General features: G+C 42.5%; 1 long non-coding RNA gene across 1 annotated transcript; it reads right to left on the bottom strand.

The window, feature by feature from the left end:
• Positions 1-4,755: 4,755 nt before the first annotated feature.
• LOC121684391 lies at positions 4,756-6,715 on the bottom strand. Its single transcript, XR_006023121.1, has 3 exons — positions 6,614-6,715; positions 4,987-5,068; positions 4,756-4,896 (listed from the first exon to the last, which is right to left on the bottom strand). It is a non-coding gene; the product is annotated as an uncharacterized LOC121684391 (long non-coding RNA).
• Positions 6,716-9,693: the final 2,978 nt, after the last annotated feature.

Here is a 9,693-nt window from a genome sequence, read left to right on the forward strand (position 1 = left end):
CAGGATAGATCAATCATTGAGTCACGAGATAAACATCCACTTCGCAAATTTTGGTTAGGCGGTTGTGATTTTTGGTTAGGCGCTCCGGACACCAACAGGAACTACCAAGTAACGACACAAGTGTGACTGCCAAGAGGCAGTAGTTCAAAAGACCAAACTTTGCGTCCTTGTTTGCGATTGAGAGTTCGAACTACCCTTTCTAGAAACACCAAATCCAAGAACGATGGAGCGAACTACCAAGGTTGCGACGCAAGTTAGCAAACGATGCTTTTCCCCTGCATAGGGCTTCTTTAACACTGGGAGGTAACCTAGCCTACATTCAGCTGACCTGGAACGGTTGGACATTCCCAGTAGCAAAAGATGAGAAATCATCTGCAAAGGTTACATCATAAAACAAATACATTTTTATGAAACAAAAATTATTTGCTTGACCATGTTTCTTTCTTTTTGGCACTGGAGTAGCCCATTGACTCAGATGTGACATGATCAGGTAGGTTTGGAACAAAAACGGCAATGCTGCTTTGCATTTGTTGGACTTTTATTTTGACAAGTTGTCGTCATTCTGTCCACATTCATGAAAGTTTTGGTATGAATGTTATGAAAGTCTTAACAACTTCATTAATAACATCTATCTATAAAGCAAGAAGCGTCCGTGTGTCTGTGTGTCTGTATGTCTGTGGCACGCATATCTTGCTGACTGTTTGTCAGACCGACATAAGATTTCGTATGTGGCTCGCGAGTGGCACAAAGGTGTTTTCAATTCCAAGGGGACCAGTTTCAGGGGAGCTCCACCCCATGGATCGTGTACTGACAGTCTCACTTTGATGCCACATATGCTAAAGACTGTTTTTGAGTCACATCGTTGCAAATTTCAAACAATGATGCATCATTCCACAAAATGGTTTGTCTTCAGTATTAGGAAGTTATTCAGTAAGCTTAATACACATTTAGCCTTAACTCAAAACAGTTGTCATTCTGATCTGTAGAAATATCACATGCAGCCATGCCTAAATTTATTACACATGTATTAGAGGCCACATTAATTATAGGCTAATATATTATAATATTCAGTATTCATTATTGAATGCTTATAAAGCTGTAATGATGTTTCCCTATCATCCTACTTTTTAAAGCAGGCATACCTGTGGGCATGTAATTGGGCTACGGGTTTTCTTCAGGAATGGCATGTTTGAACGGGCACTGCACTCTTATTTATAAATCATTAATTAACCCTTTACAAGTGTACCCTTATTGTAAAGGAGTACCCTTCATTTGTAATCCTCTTTGAGACCATTGTGGAGGTAGAAAAGCACAGTAGCCCTCTGGTAAGCTCTCTGAGTATGTGCTCTAGAGTGGTAGTTTATATCAAATCTGACGTAATGCATTTAGAACATAGGTTTCCATGTTTGTATTTCTCTATTAGTTTAGTGCCAGAATACCTTGTCACATAATGTCATCAATGTAACTCTACAAATCTCATTGGTCTCTCTTTATGGGGGGTCTGCCATTTTAGTTTATAGCCAAATAAACAGTACAATTGCTCTCAAACCTATGACCTAATGCAATTTTAAAAAGTAACCACAAAACAAAAATCTCAATTACAGCCCTAGTGAGGGGAAAGGGTAAGTGGGAGACTGATGGCGGCTGAGGGTTATTCTGCTGATCAGCCGGCTTTTCACGGTGATTCATTTGGCGCCAGCGGTTTTCGCTGTGATGCTTAGCGTGACCTCACCAGAGGGTCAGTCATGCCGGCACCTCTCCATCACCTCTATGACAGGGGTGGAGCGCCTCCTCTCTGCAGGCTCGCCATAATGAATGAGGCCTCTCACTCCGGGCCCCCCCCAAAGATGCTTACTCAACAGTTACAGTGACCCCATTTGAGACAGCCATAGCTCATCGGTGCCACTGGAGTTTTACTTTTTTGAGTCTCCGGGACAGCAAGCAGCGCTGTTAAAAAAAACATAATGTCTCAAATGAACAACCTTAAAAATTCTCAAATGCCCTGCCGCATTTAATATTGTCCGTGAATTAAACAAACTTAGCCCATGACCTCTGATTCAGTAAATCCATCCCTGGATGCCTCTCCCTATCCTTTGGGTAGGTCTTGAATACGTATCTACAAATTCTCCATGTTTATCACTGTACTATTTGCAAAGCAACCAAACTGAGGGCAAAACAGCTCCAGAGCATGCAAAGGAAAGCAATTCAAAAACAGCCGAGATAAAGCACACCTCAGTCCAGATGGGATATCCTCCAGCCAGTCTGTCATCTATTGACTCAGAGCAGGTGGACTCCAATTCACTACTTCTCATTCCAAAAAGCTGAACTTCCAGAGATCAAATAAAAGGGTTTACCTAGATTGAAGTGTCTCTCCTTAACAGTTCTCTCTCTCTCTCTCTCTCTCTCTAAACAGCTTGGCTTTCTCGCATCCAACCTTCCCTCCACCTGGCCTCTCTCACTCAAAGCTTTCCTCCCCAAAAAGCCTTCTCATCCAGGGCTTTATGAATTAATCTATGGCAGCAATCAACCGGGATTGGGAGTAATCTTACTCCCAGGGACACCATGGAAAGCCATGGATCCATTATGCAAATGAATGGGGGGGCCTCACCAGCTGTTGCATCATGGGACGTCTGTGCTCCACTTAGAATGGCGCTTGTTTTTTCTGATGGATTCTGTTGATCTTCAATCCAAGCAGAAATGCAGCCAGGCAATTTGGCATCACCTGAGTCAACCAAGGCAATTTAAACACTATTTTCATCTATTACACTCATTTCAGGGAAATTATGGGGATGTGCCGGTGATGAACAAGGAATAAGTGTTTTAAGTGAAAAACATTTAGTGTGGGGTTGTGCGTAAGACAGCCAGCAGCCAGTCACGTCCACTATTGTTGACATGACTGATGTGCTAGTTGTTGCAGTGAGTGTTAGGCTTTAAAAATAAACTCAGGGGAATGTCTGTGAAGTCTCTTATGATTGCAAAGAATGGCTTTACTTTCAGCTGAAACACACAGACTGACATTTCACAAGCTTGGTGTGTGCACTTGTCAAGTGTCTGCACTTGAAAGAAACAGTGTGGGTGCAAATAAAAGAGGGAACACCAATAAGGAAAAAACAACAACAACATATCGTCTCCTCAAAACAGGGCAATGACCCTCTCAGGAAAATAACCCCAGACACATAATTGAATTGTGTGCTCTTTTTTATCACTTTACAGACATGGAAACAAAGGCTTTTAAGTTTCAACTGTAAATAATCTATATAAGGCTCCCAGATGATGCACACTGATCAAAAACACATATTGATCTTTCCCTCTCGGTGCTTTCGGATGCTCCCTCCTCCTGCTGCTTCCCCCCTGGTCTCATTGGAAAAAGCCAGAGGTACGCATCAATAGGCTTTTTCACACATAATGGCGTTGCCTTCTTCAGCTTCTGCTGCTGCTGTTGTTAGGAGCTTCAATAGAGACTCACAGAAGACAGGCATTTTTTCAGTGGTTCTGTAGCATTTTCAGAACTCTCTAAGGAAGAAAAAGCTATGATGAATTGGTCACATGAAACACATGTTGATGACAGCTCACAATTGCAAGAAACCTTGAGGGAGACCAAAATAACTGTGTGTGTGACAGGGACATGTGAAACACCCAGTTGGAAAAATGTCAACGGGAAGTTGACGGCTCTTTCTTGTGGGGCTCCGTTTGTGAACGTAGAGCCTCTGGGCGTGATACCACAACAGGCCTCCGTCGGTGTGGGGCCTCCAACCAGCCTGAATTACCAGTTGCTCTTAGCTTGCGAGCTCCATGTATGAATAATTAGACTGTGATTTGTGGCCTGTCCTGTGCAAGCAGTCAGCGTCAAACCGGCCCCACAGGGGACTGCAGGAGCTGTCACCACAGACTGTTAATTCTGCCTCCTTTGACTCTCTTAAGCCAAATCGCCAAGGCACTTATATTTCCCAATGCATTTACACAGGGAATATTAACTCCTGAGTAATAGCAACATTAACTGGATTTATCCCTCCGTTCATATCAGTGTGTGAGAGTGAGACAAAAAAGAAGGAAGAGGAAGAGGAGGAGGGGAGTTAAGGATAGTGCAAATGTGCAGAAGAGGCGTCTCCTTTATCGATGGATTTACAGGGAACTGTCGATAATAAGCGTTGGTTTATAGGCTGGCTGTGTGGCGAAGAGATGCAAGGAGCATTACACATTCCAGCCGGCGCGTCCCCTGCGCTCTGCACAGCTTAAAGGCAGTTGCTTAATGTACACAGCCGTCCCCTTATTCACCCACGCTGCACCTCATCAGTCAATTCAGGTGAAAGACCAATAAGGCAACATATATGGGAGGCTGTGTGTCATGCATGATGCGAACGTAGACCTCAGCTGACTAACCAAGCTGTGCTGGATCAGGGCCAAAGTCATTATACAGTCAGCTGCGGTACCACTTACTCATGATGCTTACTTGTGAAGTGAATGCAAAGAGTTGCATTAAGGTCCATAGGTTATGCACAACATTATGCAATAGGCAATAGGCTGCATTTGACTTTATTACATGCATTTATCTCGCTTGTGATTGTGGGTAAACGTTACAAACAGCTGAACACACCACCAAAAATAAATAGATAAATATATTAATACAAATCAACTTAAGCACTTTAACATTATCGCAAAGCAGCGCTACGACACAGTATTTGGATAAAATAATGTTCTTCATTTAAGAGCAGCCATTCCTCCCCCTTCTTCACTTAGTCTTTATCTTGCAGTGTTCACTGTGTTGCCCTGGCTGGCTCCCGCCCATGTGCAGAGCAAGATAAAACAGCACAGCAGTCCATGTTATTGGATGGGTATTTAAAGCATTAACGAGATTCATTAATTTAGGGTTGCGTTTAACCTTGTGCTGCATGTTCCCTGAAAAAAAAAAGTATGAATATAAATAAATAAATAAGATAAATAAATAAGATAGTCCTTAAAAGAATTAAATGAACAATAGGGTGCTACATTCTGGCTGTTGTGAGCCTGTCCCAGGCTAAGTCTCGACTGTGGGAGGAGTGCAGAGAAATGCATGCTTCATGTAACCTTTCTGCATTATAGGGAGAGAGATAATATCATTACTCACAGGAACGTGCCAGGAAGGACTTCAGACAACAACTATACACACAGACGCACACACGCACACACGCACACACACACACACACACAAACACACACACACACACGCATACACACACACACGCACACACACACAAACACACACACACACACACATCCCTGGGAAAAAACGAGACAGAACTTCAGAGCCCCTTCAGAGTGGAGATGTTTTTCTGTGGTATATGCTGACTCTCTCCTCCCTCAGTGCTCTGAGCTACTGTTGTGTTTTCCTTAGTCATTTTTTTCTATCAATATCATGCTTGTCATGACATCTGTTTAGGACTCATACTTTCATCCTTTGTTGAAGTAACTTTTTACCAGTGATGCCAGTAACGCGTTACTTAGTAAATCAGTAGTAGATTAAAGTTACTTATCTAAATCACTGTGCGTTACTATTTTTGTCATTTTCCTTAGTAAAAAGATATATTCTTTGCTTTCGCGCACACAACGGAGAGGGAGAGAGAGAGGAGTGGTGCGTGTGTGCCTGCAAGCGCATCCAAGACTTTCCAAGACAGTAAAGTAACTAAGTTACTTTTTAAAGGAGTAATCAGTAATCAGAGGTTATCAAGGTAACTGTGGCAATACTGCTTTTTACACTGAAAGTGGTAGGCAACGTGTGTCCTTCGGTAGCAGAGACTATTGTAGTTTGAAATTAAGTGTTGTGCACAGGTGATCAAGGTCACGTTAAAAGCCAGAATGTGGATGTACCACAATAGCTCATGGCTATTGTGTAGTAGGGAGCTTATTTACTTCAATTTTTACAACATTTTCACTCTGCTGGCAGTCAATTTATAATTTAATGATTTTTGTCATAACATATGTAATGTGATAGTGGTGATTTATTTGAGACATTTTTTAACATTTATGTAAGAATGTAATGCAATCAGTAATGAAGGCTGCTGGGACTGATTTTTGAGTCATTCTTTTCTTTTTTCTTGGTTTCATGACTTGACATCAAATTCTTTTTATGGACTTTGATAGACCAGTTTTGGGCTGCTCTAATTGGTCTGCCTACAGTATATGAATGATACAGCAGAATAAAACTGCACTCTCTTGTTAATTCGAGATTTCAGCAAGGACATTACACTGCATTTCTGGTAAGTAATGAAATTCTCATATCAAGTAATAATACCAGTGAACATACAAATTTAGTTCCAAATGAATTCTTCATATACAATATAATTAAGAACAGGCACTCACTGTATTATTTAACCTTATGTGATTAAATTGCTTGGCCAAAAGCCATCAGTGAGGGAGAGGTCTGATATCTGGTATAAATGATTACCGTTTTACAGTTTTAGATATTTTAGACAGACAATAGACACAGGAAGTGACTCTTCTGCTCTCAGAATTCCTAGATTACCTTGACCTGCTGTAAAATGGCCAGATCTAAATCTTTTCCAACAAATGCAATTTGTTAAGCTAACTCTTTTATCATTAATGAATTAAATACAATAGACATATACAAATATCTTACTGGTAATACTTTGTCTTTCGGAGATATGTCCATCATATGCCACATGTCCATGGTGTCCCTCCAATATATTTGCAAATGCCAGGTTGGACATTCAATAAATCCATCCTCATTAGATGTGCCTTTGGATGTTGGGCATCAGAGTTCCCCGAGAGATTTTACAGCGCCATCAGAAGGTGATGAAAAATGTAAATGCCCTGCCTCTAATCAAGACTAATGACTGGCCATGTTAATTGGAGGGGGAGAGAGAGTGAAGGCCTGTCACAGGCTGATCTAAGAGGTGCTCACAGCAGGAGAAGAATCAGGACAGACTCAGAACCCCCTAGCCCCCCCCCCCCCCCCCCCCCCCCAACCCTCCAACCTTAAAACAGATCACCATGGACTGAATGCTCATGTCTTTGCTCTTCATTCCTAATGCCAATCATCTGTATCTGGGACATCCACCTGCCCACAACTATCACCTTGGCAACACCCTATATTTAAGAATAATATTTGAATATAAAAGTGCACAATTTAATTTATCCCTCTAAATGTTAAACATGTTTTACAACATAATGCAAATGAAACAGCTCAAACCATGCGCTTGTTTCTCGTTCTGTTCCCACATATTATCCACGTATTCTTTTGTGTTTAAATGCCACGTTTAATGCACTCTCAGTAAGTCATCTGTTTAAAATCATGCTTTCTTCCTATCAGTGATTGTCATCAGGAGCAGGGCAGCAGGAGGTCAGCACAAGAGGTGTGAAAGCAGCATATATATTGTAGTGAAAATGTAACGTCAGTTTGAGATCAATACACAAAACACTGACAGCTGGCCATGGGCATCACATTTGGAATAAGACAGCTGCCTCCTTCCCACTGTCACATGGTGGTTCAAATACAAGACAGCCCAAGAGTCCACACAGTCCTTCATGGTGGGAGCAAAGGGAGCTGGCCTGGGCTTGGCTACTGTAGGTCTGGTTATGCAGTCGTAGTGCTTACAGTAAGAAGTCTTTAAGAAGTAGCAGGTCGGAGAGCTGCATAAGCAATACATTTGTGTAACCTTGGCTGACTCTGCCAGTTCCACACAATAAACACTCGGGTCTTTGCCTTTTCCTTTGCCTTGATGCATCTTCCTCTTGTTTAACCACCTCTCTCTCTCTCTCTCTCTCTCTCTCTCTCTCTTTCGCTATCATTCTCTCAGGGCTTACTTAACCTCCAAGAACGCTTTTCATTAAAATTTAAAGGCTTTCGAGGGTGTGCTGCTGTGCTGTTGTCGAGGGCAGATTAGCGACAGATGACAACGCGGGGGCATATTAGTCAGAACAATAAGCCTGCGCGGTGGGACGGCACTCGGGAAGAAAAGCACTCCGCCAGGTGAGAGGTAAGACCACACAAACACGCAGACACAAAAAAAGCCCTTGTCAGAGCCATACAAGGTCTGTAGCAGGGAAATAAATCATGGCCAAGTGTATTGTTCTGTATACACGGCTGATTCACACACATTCGTTTTTTTTCCATTCAGTTTGGCCTCTTTGAGACAAAGAAAACTCACCCAAACTATATTGGTTGAGGCTAAAGTGCTTCAAAGCTGTTTTCTGGACTTCATATCACCAATGCCACATTTGTTAAGAAGCACAACTTTTCCAGTACTGTTTACACATACAGCCTTTTTCCTTTGCACGTGAAAACACCTACAAGGAAATTCTGCCAGCCAACTCATTTTCCCTTCCTCTGAAAAAGAGTTCATGACACATTTTTATGGGAAACAAGAGGAGGCAGAAATGATGGCAGAAATGCCATTCTGTGGTAGCACTGTGGCATACTGTGTGAGTGCTTATGTTTGTTTATTTGCAGCGTGAATGTGTGCGTCTACACGTGCCCATACTACACGCCTTCACGCCTTCACCTTGACTTGTATAACAGTGTATCAGAAACCTATCTTCCCTTGTATTTACTTTCTCTCTCTCTGTCTCTCTCTCTCCGCTGAAATCATGTTCCGTGGGGATTGTTCAAGACAAATGGGCCGCTCATGTTAGCCACTGCTCTCACGCAAAGCCACTGACTCCCTGTCGTCCTCATTTATCTTAACATAAATGAACCCTCCCGTAACTGATGAGGGCACTGCATCAATAATTCAGCCATACATCTGATTCGCCAATCAGATTAATGGGCAGCCGGAACCCGGGTCTTCTTCCTGCCTCACAGGGCATGCGGCGTTCTCGCGGCTCGACTCGATCCGATTCAGTGGAATACCTCTCTTTCTCTTTCTCCTTCTGTCTCAGAGGAACAGAGAGATACAATGAGCGCTGTCACGGAGGACTGTGGCTCTTGACTAATAGGGTTGACAGTACAGTTTATTTACTTGTTATGAAAGCGTACTCAGCGTGAAGATGGGGGGGAGATTCTGGTGTCTTCATTTTAAATGGAATATTTCACAGGGCTCAATGAGTGGCAATTTATCTTAGGAGGGCTTCATCTATATGTCCAGGGGCGGTGTGGCAATCGGGACATCGGGAGTTTTCCCGGTGGGCCGGCCGAGGTGCGGGCCGGCCCATAGAGCTTTTGACGCGGTCGTGAGTGGTACATGAGATATAGAATTTTCCGCGAAAACCTCCGAGATCTACACGTCGGAGTTCTAAGAAGTCCAACCAATATTTATACCACTCGCTCACTGTCTATATGTCATTCATGGTTACCTTGCACACTCATCTCTCCCATGCTTATTTTTGTGAAGGCTAGCCTTAATTTTTTTTATCTTAATTCATTTTTGTCTTATTCAGGCGTTACAAAACTTTCATGGTCACAAATAAAAAAAATTAAAAAAAAGACAATTTAATTTGTTTGTTTGTTCTTAAATTAGGCCTAACGCAGGCTTAGCCTAGAATGGAGCAAAGCCTCCTGGGAATGGGGAATGTGTTTCTGGTTTATCCAATGAACTGATTGCAGGTCAAGTCTATTTACAGAAATGTAGGGGGATAAATGAGCCCCTCGTCTAATGCCAATACCCTACAAGCGATCAAGTTCGAGGAAAACTCTTACTGTCTATGGGAAAACTACAGGATTTTTGACAGTCGACGGATTTGCGTGGTTGCTTGCTGTTT

The sequence above is a fragment of the Alosa sapidissima genome, chromosome 15 (assembly GCF_018492685.1).
Source record: "Alosa sapidissima isolate fAloSap1 chromosome 15, fAloSap1.pri, whole genome shotgun sequence".
NCBI classification, from domain to species: Eukaryota; Metazoa; Chordata; class Actinopteri; order Clupeiformes; family Clupeidae; genus Alosa; species Alosa sapidissima.